The sequence below is a fragment of the Salminus brasiliensis genome, chromosome 14 (genome assembly GCF_030463535.1).
Source record: "Salminus brasiliensis chromosome 14, fSalBra1.hap2, whole genome shotgun sequence".
Taxonomy (NCBI): Eukaryota; Metazoa; Chordata; class Actinopteri; order Characiformes; family Bryconidae; genus Salminus; species Salminus brasiliensis.
In genome coordinates, this window is record NC_132891.1 from 26,326,872 (window position 1) to 26,347,805 (window position 20,934).

At 38.3% G+C, this 20,934-nt stretch overlaps 1 protein-coding gene across 3 annotated transcripts in view; it reads right to left on the bottom strand.

The window, feature by feature from the left end:
* The window catches only part of syt2a (synaptotagmin IIa), a 60,823-nt gene that overhangs the window by 22,582 nt on the left and 17,307 nt on the right, over positions 1 to 20,934 (bottom strand). For 2 of the 3 annotated variants that reach the window (XM_072656472.1, XM_072656470.1), the window contains exon 1: positions 8,812 to 8,976. The exons of the other annotated variant lie outside the window; for it this stretch is intronic. The gene's annotated coding sequence lies outside the window, so the exon portion shown is untranslated. Of the gene's footprint in view, positions 1 to 8,811; positions 8,977 to 20,934 lie in introns of those variants that run through there. 3 annotated transcript variants of the gene reach the window in all.

The following is a 20,934-nucleotide window of genomic DNA, read 5'->3' on the forward strand; positions in this document are numbered from 1 at the left end:
CTAATTACATACTACACCCATTGCAGTGCAGTGTTGATACTCTTATAAAAAAACAAAAAAAACAAAAACATTGCAGTAGCCTAAAAGCATCTAGTTGTGCCTTTGTACACTAAGATCACTATAATTCATTTGCCTACTGAAAGTAAATTAAGTTTTTGTTGTTGTTGAGCTTAGCTGGAACACAATAAGATAAGTCCAATTTAATGAATTATATAATGTCATTGGGAACAACAGGATATACGTTTGCACATTTGTAACCAAATAATTTGAGTATCAATATGCCAAGTCAGATCAAGAACAATGAAACCGACAGAACTAATGAATGAATCACAACATGAACACAGACCGTTGTGAAGAAAATTCATTTCAACCTTATTAATATACTAATACAGGCTTGTACAGTACAACGAAACACTGTTAGGCTGTGTCTCCAGTGCAGAATAGGTAGGACATGATACACTAAAAGCAGATCTGTTTAAAGGAAATTGATGAGGGATGATGATAAAATGAGGTATAATTAATAAAAAGCCAGTAATTGAATCATGGATACATTATTAAAGGATCTGACTGTAGTAATATCCACCTAATCCTTCACTTTGTAAACAGTCCCTATTCTAAAAAGTTGCACTTATGCATGAGTATTAACACCAAACTAATGGTGGTGTACACATAGACATAATACATTTACAGCAGCTCTCAATTAACAGTGTAAATTTAAAGCTTGTAAGGAAGATAAATACATAATTCTTTTTTAGACTGAATGTAGCAATATTTCTTGCTGAAGCTCTTTCTGAGAGAGAGAGAGAGAGAGAGAGAGAGAGATGAAGTAAACTGAATTAGTTTGTTTTTGTGGCACTACCTTAATTATGTTCCATGACTGGTTGTGATGTCCTCAAACTTTTTTTCAATCGCCCAATGATCCTTATTTTACATGATCATTATCAATGCCCAAGCTTTCGTTCAGTTCAGTGATTGTCTATGACCTGCTGCTCTAGTATTTTGTAGACCAAGGATTGTACTTTTTGTTTTACTATGTAAAATAAAGTAACACTTTTATTAAGTTACACATTTTTGCTAATTTGTTATTGGATACAAGAGTCTAGTTACGTTAGTCAAAAACAACTTGTCAATATGATTTGTTTAAGATTAAGCCTTACTATTTCCTCAATTTACTATTAAAGCAACACTACCTTCAAATAAATACTGCCTTTTACCTTAATTTTTCAGCTTCAAAATGATTGTAAAGCTCTCCTGGTTGTGATACAGAGAAAAGCGTCTCTATCACTGCCACTCTGTGCTCGGCACAATGGTTTCTGCACTACAGTAAAGCAGCAGGACAATGTTCACAGGAACTATGTAATGCTGAGTAATCTAAACCATTTTTGTGTAAAATCCTGTAATACTTTACTGTGTCAGTCCACATGCTTCTTTTAATTTCAGTGACAATTCTGTATCTCATAGCTTGTTTTAGAGGTGGCTCAAAGTGTGAATTACACTTCTTGACTGCAGGGAAATTCCAATAATGCTTTAAATAATAAAACATAAAAACAAAATTCAAAATAAAAATGGTTTTAAGAAAGTTGCAATCACTGACAGTAATTAAGTAATATTTGTGATAATAATATTACTAATCAAGCTCTGTTACTCATATTTTTCCATGAGGAACAAACAAACAAACAAACACACACTTCCTGAGATGTGCTGCTGTAGAGAGCATGAGGTGACCACACCCAGTTTTCAGTTGATCCACTAATGCTCCACTCATGGACATTAGTGGATCAACTGAAAACTGGGAGTGGTCACCTCATGCTCTCTACAGCAGTAAATTTCAGCCTTACAATCTCCTAACACTCCTAACACGCTACAATAAAAAAACTAACAGAACCGATTCTCAACAACAATCTCTCACAGCATCTTGTGCTGTATCAATAAATACTCATACTTAAACACATTTGGGTACTGACAGTGGACAAAAGTGGAAAGGCTATGAAAGAACTTTCTTCAGAATATCATTGTTAGTACAGTTACAGTTCCTTAACTGTACCTGAATTAACCGTAAACCTTAATAGCAAATGCACAGTTGTTGACAATGCTGTAATTGTGGGCATGTCCAGTATGATTAATTAGAGAAAAAAACGGAGAGGACATCTCGTTGGATTGCTAAAAAGATAAATGCAAGCCCCTGTTTGACCTCAAAAGACCTTTAGAAAGATTTAGCAGACTCTGCAGTTGTGGTAACCTGTTCTATTGTGCAGCAAAAATGCGATCTTCAGTCAGCAGAGGAAAACTCTTTACCATAAAATTTGGCATCAAATGTTTCCAAATGAACATAAGTAATAATAAGCCCATTTTTGAAACAAGTCCTGTAGATTGTTGTAGCCGTAGTGAGCAAAGGTATGTTTGAAGAAAAAGAATTTCATGAAAAGAACACCTCTTCAATTGTTTAATACGGGAGTGGATCTATTATGCTATGGGCTTGTGTTACAGTCAGTGACCCCAAACACTGGACAACCTTGAGTTTTTTGCCTTTTAGATAAACTTTATTGAGATTTTTTTTCAATATGAAACAAGCATTTTCAAATGTACTAAACAGATTACAAAAACATAATTTAATATTATATAGTTTTGTCAACATTTATATATTACAGTAAGTGTTTCTAGTTCCCACATTGTTTCCTTGCAGGTATCTAACATTTTTAGATATTAAGAGAGATCAATGAAACAATAATTTAATAGCCATCATAATGGCTATAATATATATTGAATACATAAATAAGAATAAATGAACTAATTATAAATGGTGCTCATTCTATCATTTGTTGTGGTTCTTTTTTTTACTTTTATTTTAATAGGGAGTTGTAATTGGGGTTTATTTCACTATAAGGGGCTATTTAGTGGAACTGCTTCACCTGAAACTTCTGCTGAACTGGATGTGATCTGGTTTGCTGAGGTTGCTGATTCTTCCCTTACAGCTGCTTTGTTCTTCATTCTTCCTTAGGGTCAGGAAGCAGTAAAAAATCATCATCGAAGCCATCAGATTCTGAGCTGTAGCTGGAAATGTCCGTGGTGGTATCACTGCTTGATAAACTGGTGGTCTCCTCATCTTTCTCAGGGGCATCATGTTCTGCTTGGTTGATGTTTCTTTGTTGTTCAGCTGTTCTTCCTTGTAGTACTGAAAAGAACGATCTCCTGCGCCGCTCTCATCATGGGCTTTGGTGTGGTCTGAACTGGGCTGCTGTGCATTGTCCAGATGCAGCACATGCTTTGTTGCTGTATGAGTTTGAGCACTTGAAATAGGAGTGGCCTCTCATCAAACAGATTGCAGAACTCAGATGATACAGCACTCCTTACCTTTGTACATGAGCTCTCTGCACTTCCAGCACTTCACAGCTTTGTAGTCCTTCACCTATTGCTCCAATGAGCCGCATACATGGCAGCGCTGCACCTGACCTTGATACGTGATTCTGCCATTATAAGACCCATGCTTATGATTTGCATCAGGTTACCTTTAATATAAAGATGTACACCGCATCAGATGTGGAGCTGCTTATTCACTGGCTGCAACATCAAACCAGATAATGCTCTACATCTGCATCCGAGACACCAAGAAGTTGGGAACAGCTTCACAAAATAGTAATAATAATAGCAGTCTTAAGCTTTAGGACCTCAAGGCACTGGAGTATATTGCACACATTCAACTTGTTCAACTAAATGTCGCTTTTGCATCTTCCATTTATGAGGTGCATTAAATGTGTTAGTGAAACCAAGGTTGAAATGACGTTCACAGGCCAATGGCCTTACAGTCCCCTGACCTAAACATCATCAAACATTTTTGGACAGCACAAAAATCTCACAAAACTAAAAGCCTTTTGCAAGGAAGAATTGGCGAAAATAAGAACTGAACAAGAACTGAGACTCTTAGCTGTCTGCAAAGCTGTGACCAAACGGATGTGAAGCGCTTTCTCTTTTTTTTATTATATTACTGTGAAAGACAGAAATGTAGAGCAATATTGCTTACAATAATATTTAAGTATTTTGAAGATCTGATCATATTTTAATTATAAAAGTCAAGCAAAACCCCTATAATCAGGAGTGTAAAAGTGACTAATATATAATATATAAGATAATGTTTCATAGGTCAGAAATTCAAAAAGGTTACAGCCTAATTAAATTAATTTAATCAATTAACTGGGTAAAATAAAATGATTGCACCCTTACTACATTTCACTGCTAGACTGCGGTGCAGATTCACTCCAATATCCAATATCCACTCCAATATCACCCTCCTAAAAGAGATCAAATTGTCTTGGCCATATCCAGATATTTGGATATGGCCTGACATCCTGATACTCAAAAAGCATGATGTGACCAGATGTAAATGGGGTTTAGGTAAAACATATACTTAGTACTATACAGTACTGAAAACAGTCAAACAGTAGCAGAATTTTTGAATCTGGTAAAGAAGCACTTCAAATGATTCCTTAAGTTGTCATAACTTTATATAGAACCATTGCCTTTACTAAATAACCCTTAATGCACCCTTTTTAAAACTGCATGTAACTGTGTGCAATGTCAATCAGTATATATCATGCAATATTTACAGTGAAATGTTCTTGTATGTTCATAGCATTACTATATTCAGATCATATACTGTATGTGTTTCTAAAGCACAGACCTTAAGAACATACAGCCAATCCATCTTGTTTTTTAGGACCAATACCCTCACTCTTATGCTAAAAATTCAACCATTCAAGTTCCTTATAATAAATCTCACAGTACCGGCAGAGTGTGATTCACTGACCCATGATGAATGTAGGCACACAATCTAGATGGGTGGTACCTAAAGCTGTTCTTTGGGAACTCCATTTTGCTGCTCCTTGGGGTCAGTATCATTTATGGTGCAGGAGATCTACTCTGCAAGAACAAGAGGTTCCTAGCCTCTTATAAAAGTATAGGGGGGCATTCAGTCAGGGTGATGGAGATCTGGAATGCACAATGTGTGAACAGCATACTATTCTTTTAGTAGATGAGCTCTGGCAGTATGGCTGTAGCATCATCGACTGCTACCATCTCAGTACGTTTAGGTGAAGGGATGGGTCTACTCAAATATGTGTAGACTGTTAACAACGTAATGCTATAACCCATAGGGATGCTTTTCATAATTATAAGGAACACCAAAAGCTTTGATTGGGGCTTTGTGGTTAATCACTATGGATATGGCTAGCAGGTACCAGTACTCAAAAAAGACTGATAAAACAACCTTTTTCTACACATTTTGGATTGTTTTAATTAACACTGATGTGGTTTAGATTATGTAATGGCCATACTATTTCCCAGCAGCTCATTGAACAGATATTTTGCAATCACTTTAATGCGCTCCTGCTGTAGCTTATATTTTCTATTTCTTTCAAGCATCTTGATTGTTTGGAAATAGCCTTGAGCTTTCTCCAACATCACCGTCTACATTTAAATTTACAACAATTTGCCAGTTTGCCATTTGTTTTTAGATGGAAGTCAAGTAGGGTACTTGGATCATATGATATCTGAAGCAGGGGTTGTCAACAATCCTTAGAAGACTGAGGCTGTCGTGGCATAGTAGCAGCCCACCAATGTAGCAGTGGGATTACTCCTGCCACAGAGCATTCATTTTTGTTTTTGGTTTATACCATATGTGTTTTGCCTTGTTTATTTTTATACATAAATATATTATAAATAAATAATTTTACTTTTGGCCTTTAAAGTATTCTATAGTAAATATTATTTAGCATAGTTAGAGTGACGGCTTGGTTATGCCTACTATTGTGTATTGTGTATACCTACTACAGTGTATCTATTGTACATTATTAATCACTCCTGGGGGCATTCAAATCAAATCATTTAAGGCACAAAAAAGAAAAAAATACTTTCGCACTCAGCTTCTCCTCCTTATGCATTTAGTTTAATGGCTTGTGCATGTAAGAGATAAGGATTTTGGACTTCGTATCTACAGAAAATTGGAGTGCCGTATAAAAAACCCCAGTGTGTTCTGTTATTGTCTTACATTCTAAATAACCCAAGACAACAAATAATGAGCACTGTGCATTCAGAGCGGGCTTCATTCAACTGTGTTTTCTCCAACAACAGCAAATCCATGACTTTGTTGTATGCCTGGTGAATCAGTGCGAGCTCTTGATACACAAACTCTTTGTAAACTTCCAGATGAGGAGCATTACACTGTATAGCTTAAAACAATGATTTCTGCCATCACGGTCATCCCTGCTTCAGGTGGCAACACAATTTGTCCCATGCTTTTTCCAGTATTTGCCAATAGTGTAGTTTGTGGCTGGGGCAATGCTTGAAGACTCAGTGCTTTTCAAAGCTCAATAAACCACAGATGCACTAAAATTGAAATAAGACACTGCAGAAAAAAGGATTGCATCGTCAGGTTGCATCGCCAGTGATGAAATGATTTAATGGCTGTGAATTTCATAAGACCCTTACTTTCAATGGCACAATTGTTTTTAAAAACCCAAATCTAACTCCAAAAGTGATCAAATCTAACTCCAAAAGTGATCAAATTGACTCAACACTAGATCGTGGAAAATCTTGTATACCTGCACTAATGAAACAATTAAATACATAGAAGTAACTGCATTTTGTGAAGCCATATGCCCCAAAACTGAACAAAGCTGAACATTCCCATAAAACTGAACATTCCTGTAACACTGATAACATATATAACAAGATATTATATATATAGTATATATAAGTAAGGGATTTTTTAATTGTCTATGTCCTATGTTCTTGACACGTGTATTACTATCCACTTTACTAAATGTCTTAGCTGATGTCTCTGATGGATTTTCTACACAGTCATTTTAAAGATTAGGTGCAAAACGTTTTGATCTTTTTTGTTTCTTAAATGGTAATAGATTGATTTGCTGCCATGCATGTATTTGTTCTTTATTTATATGTTAAGAGTCGCCATGATTAAACATACAGTATGTTCAACAGAATGAGAAATATTATCAGGTAAAAGTAAGTGCTACCTTGCAAAAGCCTTCCCCATAAAATTCATTCATCCATGTTTATGAGTAATATCAATCAATAGCTAATGATCTTTTTGGGGTGTTTGTTTTCTTTTATAACATTTCTTTAGCATAAAAAAAAATTATTTTACTTTACTATTCTTTGAATAAATAAAACAATTTTGTGGACTTCGTGTTGCAATCCTTTCAGTGTGATGGAGTGAATTAGAGTGGTTGAGAAAAGCTCTGGTCTCTACGGTTTAACATGGTTTGTATTATTCTGCATACCTCTCCCAAACCATTCTATATACTTGCACACATAACCACTTCCGCACAACACACAGAGAGAAATGAATAGACATGACAATAGGGACACAATTGTATCAGCTGTAGTACAATCCATTGTTCTTTAAGGCTCTTTTTATGTTATTCACACATACATTCTTATTGTCCACTCCTGAGGAAAATATACTACTAAACTGTGGCACACACAAAGCTTTTTTAACTGTTAAGATATAAAGCTTAGTTAGAAAGCTGCATTTGTCCTTGGGAATGTCCCCTCTCAGTGATACCCAAGAGAATCCAGAGGGGGTGAGAGAGAGAGAAAGAGAGAGAGAGAGAGAGAGAGAGAGAGAGAGAGGGAGAGTGAGAGAGAAAGAGATTTTAGGGTCACCATCATTTGCAACAAAAAACAATGTATATGGACTATTTTCATGGGATATAATGCCATGATGGTTAAGATGGCATTACTACAAAAAAAGGTTCTACATTATTATTATTTTTTTTTACTTTACACCAATATGTCTTAGAAAACCCACTGTCCACAGTGAATTAGTGTGCATGGTGCAACTGTGCTGTGGAATAGGATTCTCGATGTTGTGGTTATCTATTTTAATGTGACAAAACCTTTTAATGTTTCTAATCTTTATTGTACAGTTGTCCCCAAAAAAGAAATGCCTGATCAGCAAGGAAATGCTGCACGGATTCTCCCTAATGCTTCTTGGTGCAGAAGGGGGTGTCAATCCATACCCCACTCCAGGGCAAACACAGCAGCTGTCAGCGGGGACAGTTAACTGGAAACACTCCAGGATAAAAAAAAAAAAGTGGAGGAAAAAAGGGAAAATGGCATTCATGTGCGGACAGCCTTCCCACCTGACACTCGACCATCGACAGCTCGAGGTTGAGCCCAGCAGCCAGCCATTGCATACTGATCTCGGATCGGATCCCAGCTTAGCTTTTCAGAACCTTCACTGTCATTAAGCAGAAGAGAGAATAGAGCCAGGGCCAGCTCTTCAAACATAATAGGAGACTAATGTGTGTTGAAGTTGATAGAAACATGATGACTGATGAACATACACCTGGCACACACCCATACACTCTCCCCCTACACATTTTTCTTTTGGGACAGGGTCTTTGAAGCGCTGCCGCAGCATTCTTGTAATAAGCTGATCACTGCGTTGCATCTACTCCAGTTTTCTGAGAACATGCACATGCTTCTCTTTACTATGCACAAATGCTCGCAGAAAACAATCCATGCAGGACAGTAGATAATCATGAAGGTGAAAAGGTAGAGCACTATTCTGTCATAGGCGAATCAGTAAAAAATCTAAGCAGTACTGCCCTGGTCACTGAGCGGAAGTGTTTTTTTTTCTGCAGCATGATTAAGTAACACCCAGTCTTGAGTACAGGCTACAATACTTGTATGTCTTACAGTAATAGTGCTGCTCTATTTCATAGCGCTCCCCCTTTTTTTTTTAGCTTTGAGAGAATGAAAACCTAATTTTAAAGCTAAAAGCGTACTCACCTGTCTCTAATGTTCTCCTTAGTGCTAATCCTTAGTGTGTGACTGACCCATTCAGTGGCGAGGCACTTAGGGGTTAAATGTTTCAGTGCTGAACCAACGTCTTCTGTCTCCCATCAGCCCGAGAAACTGCAGTCATCCCCCCCCACCACTCGCCACTGCAGCACTTCTCTCTCACGCACACACACACACACACACATACTAGAACGCGCCTCTTCCTCCCCCACCTAACATGCTCTCCCCTCCCCTCTCCTCTCCGCTCATTCTCCAGCTCTCTCACTTTCGCTCTTCCGCAAAGCAACCCCCAACCCCACCCCGCTCTTTCCTCTCTCTCCTCTCTCCTTCCCCCACTCCCTTATACCATCCCACTCATCTGTCTTATTGGAGATGCTGCTCACAGTTCTGCATGTACTTACTCCCTCTCCCTCTTGCTCTCGCTCTGTCCCTCTCTTGCTCTCTGTCTCTCCCCAACAGTGATGGGTTTTTGAGGGAGATCAATTTGTGAAGCTCAATCTTCCATTGCTGTCCCTGTGATTTTTTGCCACGAAGAGAACACATTAGAATGCATGGAGAACAGAAAGAAGCACAAATGCATTAGCTTCATATGGAAACAAAGAGGAGGGAAAGAGAAAGAAAAAGAGGTGGGGTGGGGGTTGGGGTAGACAAACAAGGCTAAAAATGGGAGGGGACAGTAGAGTGATGAGGCAACAAGACACTGCGTTTTGCATGCTGCCACAGCAGAGAGAAAGATTGCAGTGATTTTTATTTTTCCAGAGCATGAAGATAATTGAGTGACTGAACTAACTGAATATGTCAGTTACATTATGACATACTGTCCTACTACAATTATTTGTTTTTCTGTTCCTTAACCATGCACATAACCACACACTCATGTAAATATAGCTTTCTACAATTATTTAAAGGTTTCTAACATTTCAAATCTTTCATTTACATAAAATGGCCTTCAAAAATGTTATATAATATTTATTTTATAACTATATACAATTATATTGTTTATAGTTATATATAACTAGTGTATGTGTGGATTTCTTAAATGTTCTCATGGACAAATCAGCAAATGACAAATTGTAAATGGCAATTACTTAAATGTAAAAGAAAAAAGGTATCACACAGTCACTGAGGTGGCAACCTTCTTGTCACCATATTCCTTTGCAGTTTAAACGTGCATTGTCTCCGAACACCTTTGGGGAACACAAATATGCCTGTACTGTGGAAGTGTTTCCACCACCTGCTTTGACTGTACTTCCTGTTAATTACAAGCACTTTTAGTCCCCATATTTTCTGACATGACACCACTGGGGCTCCATACAGCATTTATTGCATGTTCCAAAAATGACCCTTTTCTCTTGCCTTCCCCCTTTGCCCCCAGTGACTACCTCTTTGTTCCCATATATGTGTACTGGGGAATGAAATTAATACAATCTCAATCTCTTTGAATAAAAGAGCAGGATTGCCTTTTTAGCCACCTGCCAAAAAGACAGCTGGGTCATTTGCTTCCAGAAATGATCAGTACTAGTATTTCAGTACAATACTAGTTACACTTGCATTTTTTATAAACAAATTCTTACAAGCGTGCAATTATTATACCCCGCTGATGATGAGACAGAAATTACAATAACTGTATAAAAACTGATTCATCATGACTGATTTTGTGGAAGATGTAGTATTCCACCAGTCAGAAGCCTAGATATGAGGACACAAATGTCTTTTAAAACCTAATGGTGCTGATATCACCAAGTATGTGGCCTGGGAATAAAGAATGGAACAGCCTCTGAGTGACCACTGAAGTATTGACTCTTTGGAGATTTATGACACACATAAGTCACATGAGTTTGGTTGGGTAATTATTGTTCTTAGTGCTGAAAGACTGAGCACAGCTTTGCATTACTGTGCCAGGGATTGGGGAACGTATATAGTATTAGCCCTATATAGGCAGGTCCATAAGTATTTGGACAGTGACACAATTTGTGTAATTTTGCCTCTGTACACCACCACAATGGACTTAAAAGGAGACTATCAAGCTATGGTGAGGACCACTTGCCCTGCACTTCCCAACACAACTGATCTATCCAATCCAGTAAACAATAACAACTTTCCTAATCTGAAGGTAGTGTGAGGGTCATCCTAAAGGACCATATTTGTAAAAAAAAAAAAAAAAAGGTGTGTGCATGTGAAGAATCTTTAGAAACCTTTGCATCAATTAAAGATTTAAACCTTTAACTATGGCATTACTCAAAGAACCTTTGCAGTACTTTTACTTTTATGTTTGATGAGAACTGTATTTTCTTTTCTTGGATTTACTTAAATGTGATTTCTTACTTTTTCACCCATTTCTCTCCTTCTCTGCTAAATATTTGTTTATGTCATCTCTGGTCAGTTGAGAGAGAACATCCTGCCAACAGCTTGCAGTATGTTCAGGGTGTGGTTCCTCTGGCACCAGATTGCAGCTCTACTCAACTGAGTAGGGAAGGATTTTCCCTCACCAAGACAGGCTTGGTCTGTATCTTCCTAACAAAAGGTTCATATTAGAAATAAGTGCTAATCTGCATTTACACTTACGCTACAAATGTTCATCACAATGAGCTTTAAGAAGACCCTTGATAAAAGGAGAGCTAAGATCAAATATTTCCTTGGACTATAGTGATCTGCATTCTGCAACTATAATAAAACCTTTGGGCACCCTTAGTCAAATTACATGTTTTACATTACATCATCTCTGCAGCACATGGTTAAAAAACAAACAAACAAACAAACATGGTAATTCCTTATTAATTTAAAACATGTGAAAATAGGAACTAAACACTCTTGGGGCCCTACCTTACACCCTGCGCAAGACGTGTTGCCTTGCTCATTGCTATCTTACACCCCGCCAACAGTCTACTTTCACACCTTCCGCCTCCGCTGTTTACATAGCTGTGGTGCTTGTGAATATATCTGCGCCAATGGGCGTGGTGGTCTCGAAATGAGGTGTGTTCAGGTAAATGTCTGGCGTATTGCTATCTTGGGAACGCCTAATCTAGAGGCGTGGCGCTCCACCGCTTCAGCAATACTTCTCAGACCACTAAAATAGCAGTCCGCCAAAGTCAGAACGCACCTGGCTCTTAAAGGGAATGGCAAGTGACACGCTGATTGGTTTATTACACGTTACGGCCAAAATACACCCATGATTAATTAAGAGACTTATGTCCTTTGCGCGTTTCACCGCGGACAAGGCATACTTTTCCCATTGTTACGATAGTAAAAAAACACCCTGACATGCCCATAATAAATCTGCATGGTGGGTGGTTAACGGCTCGCCTAAAGGTCACTAAAATAGGGCCCATGGTATTAACTGACTCGTTAGGACTGGTGTAGTCAAGAACTGTCAAGAACTGTCAAGAACTGTCATCTGATAATAATTACAGTGTAATAAATTATTTGACTCTTTAAACCTTTTTCTAACATTTTACAGCCATCTACGCAGCTGGATAAAGCTTCAGAAATTAAGCCTACAGCTTGATTAGTATTTTTTAAATAAAAAAATAATAATTAGATGCAAAGGTTATTTTTAGTTTTTTTTTTTTTATTAAAAAATGAACAAGAGGAGGAGAGTATATTATTTAGCAAATAATCTAAATTATTTTGCATATAACTGCATTCCTCAAGAACAGACCAACTGAAAAACGTTTGAGGACTAAATTGTTTGGAATCTGCTCTCAAAAGAGATTCAATGGAAGCCAAAGGTGGTAGTGTCACAAATGATATCAATAAACCATAACAGGGTCAATAGCTTAATGTGGGCCTCAGTCCATGAGAGGAAAAAAATCAATAACTATTACAGTGCTGCTTAAGATTGCCTGTGCAAATGCTGTATGGAGCAATAGACCTTCTAGACTGTCAAAGTCTTGTCAGAGTTTTCATCTCTGCACATCTCCACTGGGTCGCTTGGCTCACTGCATTGTTTTATATGCAGTCACAGCTAGCTCTGTGGTTTTGGGGGAAAAAAGACTCATATCAAATATTAATAATTAAGACTAATATCAAATATTTCTAAATGTATGTCTGGGTGAGTGTATTGATAAATTATCTTAATGTATGTCTAGTACCAATCAGGTTGCCTAAAAACCTGATTGGCTCCAGACGTGTACGACAATCTGAAGCCAGTGATGTAGCCATAAACATTAAAGAGAGATGAAAATAGCAAGACATCAACATTTAATATTCATAGAAGCTTGATTTACAGGTATGTAAGTAAAATATTAATTATAATGAACTTGGATATTGACAATAATTAGGGTGATTTATGTTGTTACTATCATTCAATTTAAAAAGAAATGTTTATGTTTAAGACAACCATTGTGCACACAGCCTAATGATTTTTGTACCTATGTCCAAATTCTTTTGTCCAGTGATCCAATCCAGGTATTTTAATGTTGAGTATTGGCCAATAATGAAACATGCTTTTAATGGCTGCCCTTCCAGGCCTCAGAGTGAACTGCACATAGACAGGCCATGTGCTCCAATATGCTTGACTAAACTCTCATAAAGCACACCTGACTAAAGTAGAGCTTACCAGATCTACTAGAAAGACTGCAAAGATATGTGGTAAGGCGTGCATGAGTTTCACAATGCTGCCAAGTACCCAGGAGGAGCACTGCAAGCCAGTAGGGTAGCCCACAACACTGCCAAGGCCCCTGAATGAGGCCTGCAAGCCAGGGTTCATAGTTCCTCACAGTTCTCCAGCCCTGCACAAGGCCTCCAAGTTTCATGTGACGGTTTTCAGGTCGTGCCGGCTTATATGCCATCCGCTCCAGTCCCAATTCTAGCGATCCCTCTCCCTGTGCCAGCAGTTTTATGTTTCTTTTGGAGTAATGGCCTCTTCCTGGCAGAGTGGCCTTTCAGCCTATGTGGTGCAGTACTCGTTTCAATGTGGATAATGACACACTCCTACCAGCATCAGCCAGCATCTTTACAAGGTCTTTTGCTTTTGTTCTTGGGTTGATTTGGGCACATTTCGGACCGAAGCACGTTCATCTCTGGGACACAGTTTTATACATAATTTTGGTAATCCTACTTGACCTTAGGATTATTATGGGAAAGGTTTATTCATTAATTAATTCATTCATGTCAGACAGTGAGAAAAATGCATATGTGTCTTTTTATACAGTGCATTTAAACTTCTGGTTTCTACTGTATATTGTGTTAAACATTGGTTTATAAGAAATGTTTGACTTATCTGATCATTTGTTTTAGCGATGCTCTAACGCATGCACAGTAGCCAGCAATTTTCTTCCATTTTGAACATACTGTTTCTAATAACTGTGGCTTTAAATTAGAGGAAATTAAATTTAGCATGACCAGTAAAACATAGCACATCCATGACAGTTTAGCTTTCAACAAGTCACGTGTGGTGGGAGCATATTTTATACATGCTTCTAGTGGCATACAATTCACAGAACATTGAAGAAGACTTGGGGCCTAATACCCCATGCTCACATTGTGCATGCACATGTTAAGACAAAATCTGGCTTAAACACAGTCAAAACACTGACAGATGTTTTCAGTTTCCAAGTGGAACTGACTTTTAGATCTCTCATAAACATGTGTCTTGCTGCTGCAGGTTGTGAATAAAATGGGTGCTGAAACCACAGAGGCAAAAAGGCATATGACCCACCACTTTTCAAAGTACTAAACTGTGTAAAGCACTAACCAATAAACATGAACTAGTATATTTAGAGTCAACTTCCATTTTAACCAAAAGCTGATCAATTTTAGCAATTTTAACAACCCATCAAAATCTTAATGTAAACCTGCATGATTAGTGAAAGACTGCTAAAGCTCTTTTTTACAGTAAATATTTTGACTGGGGCTGAACTAATGTACTTGATCACAGCTAGAGCTACAATGTGACATTGGTCATACAGTAAAAGTTTCAGTATTTTTTCTTATATCTTGCTAAAAAGGATTTGATGCTGTTCAGAGACTTTAGCTAGTTTAGATGTGAAGAAAATACAGTGCAGGCCATGTTTATGAAATTATTGGGGTTATTGGGAGATTTTATTATACAGTTACAGAAATGATTCATCCCCTATTGCAAATGTGGTTTGTGCAAACTTGTGACAAACAGCATACATATAACAAGTGTTTTCCAACACAACACAAATCCAACACAAAATGCCCCTATTAATGACCATTGCAGTCTTATAATTTTTCAACCCCCAAACAGAGTCCCATATAAGAGCACATATTTGCAAATCAGGTGGCAAATCAAGAACTTAGGATCAAGGATAAGATCAAGGATAAGCTGCATCAGGTGTGCTTGAGATAAAACTAACTCATCAAATTCCCGGACTGGCTATGGGTTTGTTGACTGTGACATTTCTATTTGCATGTTACAACCAACAGCTGGAAGCATAATTCGCAAGTAAAAACAACACTGGCTACATTATGTGCACTATGTATTCACTATGTAGCAGAAAGAGGAAGCTTTTACCGGCTGCCACCAGATTCCTGAGGAGGCAAGGTGCTGGAGTGGCCATCACAGTCAACTGACTTGAACCCTATACAAAATATTTGATGAGAATTGAAGAAGGTAGTTGCAGCATGCAGGACACTGCACAAGTCATAACAGCAAAAGGGTGCTCTACTGAGTACTAAGATGCTTGTCATGAAGCGGTTGAATAATTCTGACCACTTATTATATTAGTTATATTAGTTGTGTTTAGGTATTTCAGTTATTGTTTGGTTTATTGCAAACAGCAGAAATTTTGTAAATGTTGCTAATAAACCTAACTTGCACTGTGGGTTAAATAACTTTGATTATTATGTGCTAATTTTATATACTAGATATGAACTATGATTGACTACTGTACTATACTTCGGCTTATTCTGTAGTCTCCCTTACTTTCATAAAGCCAGATACACATTGCTTGTTTGGCATCGCTGCTACAAAAGTCCATGGAGGCAGGTGACCCTGCTTTGAAGCAAGCCCTGGGGCTGCATGAGGGGCAGGTGCTTGGGCTGCATTAGGGGCACTATGCTATGTTTCTGGAAGGGCTTCATTGTGGCAAGAAGCACAAGCTGCCCTGATTTCAGTTGAACAGCCTCACTGCAAACTTCAACCCCATTTTTTACAAATAAGAAGTCCCTCTCAGATGGAAAGACATGAATGCATTGTTATGTACTTTTTAGGGTAAACAGACAAAAAACTGAACAAAAGACTATGCAAAAAATCTTAAATAGCATCAACTACAAAAGTAAAGAAATGTGAAACCTGAAATGTGAAACCAACCTTATATCCAGAGATAGAAGAAGGCACACCTGATGAAGATTACATGGGGTGGGGCTAGAAACGAGTAACACAAGGCAAAGGCAGGATGAGTAAGAAACAAATGACAAAACATAAACAGAGCCATGTGCGAAATATCATATGACAAAAGTAAACAGACAGATGAAGACAGAAGCCAGGACAAACAAGAGGACAGGGCAAAGTAAAAAATTACAAGAAATTGCTATACTCAAAAATAATATTATGCAATATGTTTGTTTGATTCAATCGGTAAAGTAGGTCTGCACTACAGTGGGTGTGTTTAGTGGGGGAGGGTGTCACATGGGTAGCAACATTAAAAATATTCCTGATTTTAAACAAAAATGTTTTGACAATTCTTTCTACATATATCGAAGTTATTATCTGTCTTAGATTTTGTGTGTGTGTGTGTGAGGGGGGAGGGGGGGTCAGGTGATTGCAGGAGTCAACCTATAAGCAGTGTGGTTAATGCAGGTGGAGGGTAAGCACACAAACACACCTCCCAAGAGCGCCTACAAAGGTTATGCAGGTGCAACACCCTGCAAACTGCCACTCTAAGTAATTGGATATGCTTCATATGCCAGGGAAACTAAAAGGGTCTTTACATGATCTGTATTTGAAATTGTTTATCACCCATTCGAAAATTCAGCCAGCGCCTGAAAAAGGGGCAAACAGCCTATTATGTACCAGCAGGTGATTTACTGTTAGTCAAATGATAGCCAATGTATAAACAAAAAAACTGAAGTAGCCATGCATAGTTTCAAATTCAAGATATCACACTGGAAAATTGCTAAGAAGAAGAGCACAAAAACTGGAAAGCACTACTGAGAGTTTAGGATGTGGTGGTGTGGGGTATGTTTTTAATACCATAATATAAGCAAAGCAGCATTTGCATGCTCTAGACCTTCACTGTCAAATCAGGTACATCCTCTCATGACAGCAGGGCATCAGTTATTAAACTGATATTTCAGCAGGGCATCAGTTATTAAACTGATTTTTCAGGAGATGTATGCTCAACTAGCTATGGCCAGAAGAGTCCTCTAGATACAGACGGACTCACAGACTAGACCGGTGAACACTGAGTACCCAAGGTTAGCTGAGTATCCTGAGTGCATTGGTTGCACTAAGAGTAATTCTCGGCAACCGGCAGCTGACACTAGCCCTACTTAAATACACCAGCCCACAGGTGATACACATTAACCAAACAATGAACAGACACATGACAAACACAACCTAAAACCAAGATGGCGACGATGGGTGTCAACACAAGAGTCCTTTTCAACATAAAAGTCCAGAGCATAACAAAACATGACATGACTTTGAAGGGGGAGTTCTTGATCACCTGTGAGCCGCGGCCCGAGACCATGACATACATTACCTAAAAGTATCATACTGAAACACAAGAAAAGACTTCTGGCTTGAACAGAATATTTTCCTGCACCAGGCACATAAAAGAAGAAAGCACCATCTGGACTGTAGAGCTTGTCTCTGGCAAAATGCACACATTTCATTGAAACTTTTTTAAAATAAAAATAAAACCTAATATTGCAGAGCTAAGCCAAGTCTCTTTCTCTTCGAGGTATGTAATTTGCTCTTCCACTTACTTGTTAATGTCCTAAGAGAACAGACGTGAAACAGGCCTTGAATGAATCAGGCTGAAATCAATTCTTGCCTCTGAATTGATCACTCGCTTTTTTGTGTCTGACTCCACAACCACAAAAGTGAAATGCCATTAACTCGTACAGGCTATATTTTGTTAAAAGTTGAAAGTGTCTAACATAACATATTTCATAGCTTTACCGGTATGGGCCAAATCTAAATCTTCTCTACAGAAAAGAACATATGATACTTTAAGATTAAGATCACATGATTCGCACATGATTGATCCAGTTTTGCATGCATTTAGATGTTGGATCATTTTCCATTTTTTATGTTTACAATATAAGATTAGTTCAATAACATTGGGACTGAATGATCTACTACGAAACAGGTTCTATTCTCTAAACATCTCATGTGATTTCAACATAAACACTCTGAATAGCCGAACGTTTACATGTGTTGCATATATTTTCTAATCACGAGGACTGAACTTGCTCAATCTAAGTCTGTATGCATTGGCATGTTTGCGAGTATGCACCTAATATGCACGTAAATCATCTAGAACGGTTTGCAGAACTGTCCAGTGCATTATTGCAATTCACACTGCTGTCTGTTGTGTGAATTGCAGGACTCATTGCTCACGTGAGCCCACACATGACTCGAGACACAATATGTGCACGATGTGTAATAATAGTGTCTGCTTTGGCATCAGAAACGCGGCGCTATGCTATACACTCCATTACTCTCATTATACCACAGATATGCTTTTGTTAAATGCTGAATTTTAAAGTGAGATTGTCTAATTCACCCCAGTCAGAACGATCAAAGATCAAAGCCACATACTTTTATGGCTTCAATAACAGCTTTGTCGTTTTATTTTGTAACCAAAATATTCCGCGGTGCGCGGGCACATAATGGGAGTACCGGAGTCTTCAGCACCGTCTCTGGGACAGCTCCGGCAAGGCGCACACACAGAATTCCTATCATTAACGACAAAAGCGTAACGAATAGCAAAACTGCATAGTGTTGCCAACTGGCACTCTGACATCGTCTTATTATGCCCTTTCGCATTTGTGCAAAGCCCAAAGCCCAAATGCCGGACGTTCAATATTCCTAACTCAGTGGTGAAGATACGCTGTAAACGTGGAAGGGGCTAACAGAATAGCGTACGAGCGAAGCAGCGTCACGCAGCTAATCGGTGGAATAAGATTATGTACTTCTCATGTCAATGCATCCGCGCTCCTACGCTATCTGAGGAGGAAAAAATGTGATTACACAACACACCGTGATGCTTGCCATTCCACACTGCGACAAAACGCCGTTCACGTTAACGGCGGCACGTGCACCGAAGGGGTCTGTTCGACACTGTTGTTCAGTATTGCATGCTGCAGTGGCTGTTCTCTGCACACAGCGCTGCTCGGCAAGGAGATGCATGAATCACACGAATGCAAAACTCTTTTGCAGCGGATATAATGCATTTTGTGACGACTTATGTGACGATTTTACTGTTTATTGATTTAGAATTGATTGATAAGGTTAAATACAGTGTCGTTTACAACACTGGTTTATAAATCATCACTCTTTGATGCCCATTACGTGGAGAGTAATGTGTCATAGGCCATAGACCAAAAGGTGTATTTTCACTGTCCATGTCAGATAAAAAAATAGCCTGATTAAAAAGCTTTCACAGATCTGTAATCTTGTAATCAACCTTCAGCCATAGTCAGAGGAGGAGAACAGAACCATTCAATTCCCAGTCAGAAGCTGTGTGGTATTTGTACCAGTTTCTTACAGTGAATTCCTGCAAATTTTACACTGGATCAATGAGATGTTACTTGATGTCAGAGTCAAAGCACACACAACGCCAGTTTTGAAGGGAAACAAAAAGATTTGTAAGGGAAGGTGACAAACAGTTCTGCTGAAGACAAAAAAAAAAAAAACCCTTGGCCAGACTGGTTCAAACCGGCAGAAAGAGTACACTCACACAGATAATCACTCTGTACAACTGTGGTGAGCAGAAAAGCGTCCCAGAATGCACAGCAAGTTGAACCTTGAGGCAAATAAGCCACAACAGCAAAAGACCATGTCAGGCTCCACTTCTGTCAGCCAAGAACAGAAAGCTGTGGTTGCTGTGGGAATTGGGTCACCAAAACTGGACATTTGAAGACTGTAAAACCATTGGGCCTATTAAAACCAATCAACCATTGCTTAAGTGCCAATGTGTATCCCTTCATTGCAACAATTTACCCATTTTCTAATGGTTATTTCCAGCATTATAATGCACCATGTCACAGAACAAATATTGTGATAACTAGTTTCATAAAAAGGACAATGAGTTCAGTGGCCTTCCCAATTACCAAATCTGAACCAAATACAACACCATTGGGTTGTGGTAGAATGGGAGATTTGCAGCATAGACATGTACTTTTAAATTCTACAAGAATTGTATGATGCCATTATCTCAATAAGTACATGAATAACAAAGGAACAATTGCAAAATCCATGCCATAATAAATTCAAGCTAGTTGGAGAGTAAAGGGAGGCACTGCCCAGTATGTAAATATTTATTGAACGAAATGTACAGTAGTACTAAGAAAAGTTTCTTTCTATTTCATTTATAGGATACTATACACTCTACATCCTACTAATAATAAAGAGTGAGACTCTGATTAATCATTCATATCCTTCTCCTGCTTGATGAATGCACTAGTTCTCACAAATCAGCAACACTGCAGGGATGAATCAATGGCACTATCATGCGTAAACTAATGTTAAATATCTTGGCAGGTAGCTTTTGGGAGGAACCTAACACAAGATTGCACTAAGGCCACGGTAAACCTAAACCAGTTCACAAGTGATGCTGTCATTTCTGGTTGATTTAGGCAGAAAAAATGTATGTTGCCTTAAAACAGATTTTGTCAACAGCACATGCACTGGCCAAATCAGGCTACAATAAACTCTTCTTCCTAATTCTGGCAACAAACCATTGCTATTTATTCGCTAATCTGATTTAGAGGGATCCCAACAATCATCACATTTCCTATTTCAACTGCCAGTTCAACTCTATAGAAGTAGTTTTCCCTCTGTATAACAAGGTTTGGAATGCTTTCTTTTGTCTGCACTAAGACAAAAAAGCATGGAAAGTCAAATCTAATCCAGTTACACTAAATTCCAGAAATGGGCTGGACAAAATGATTGACTTCCTCAACTTAATATTTGGT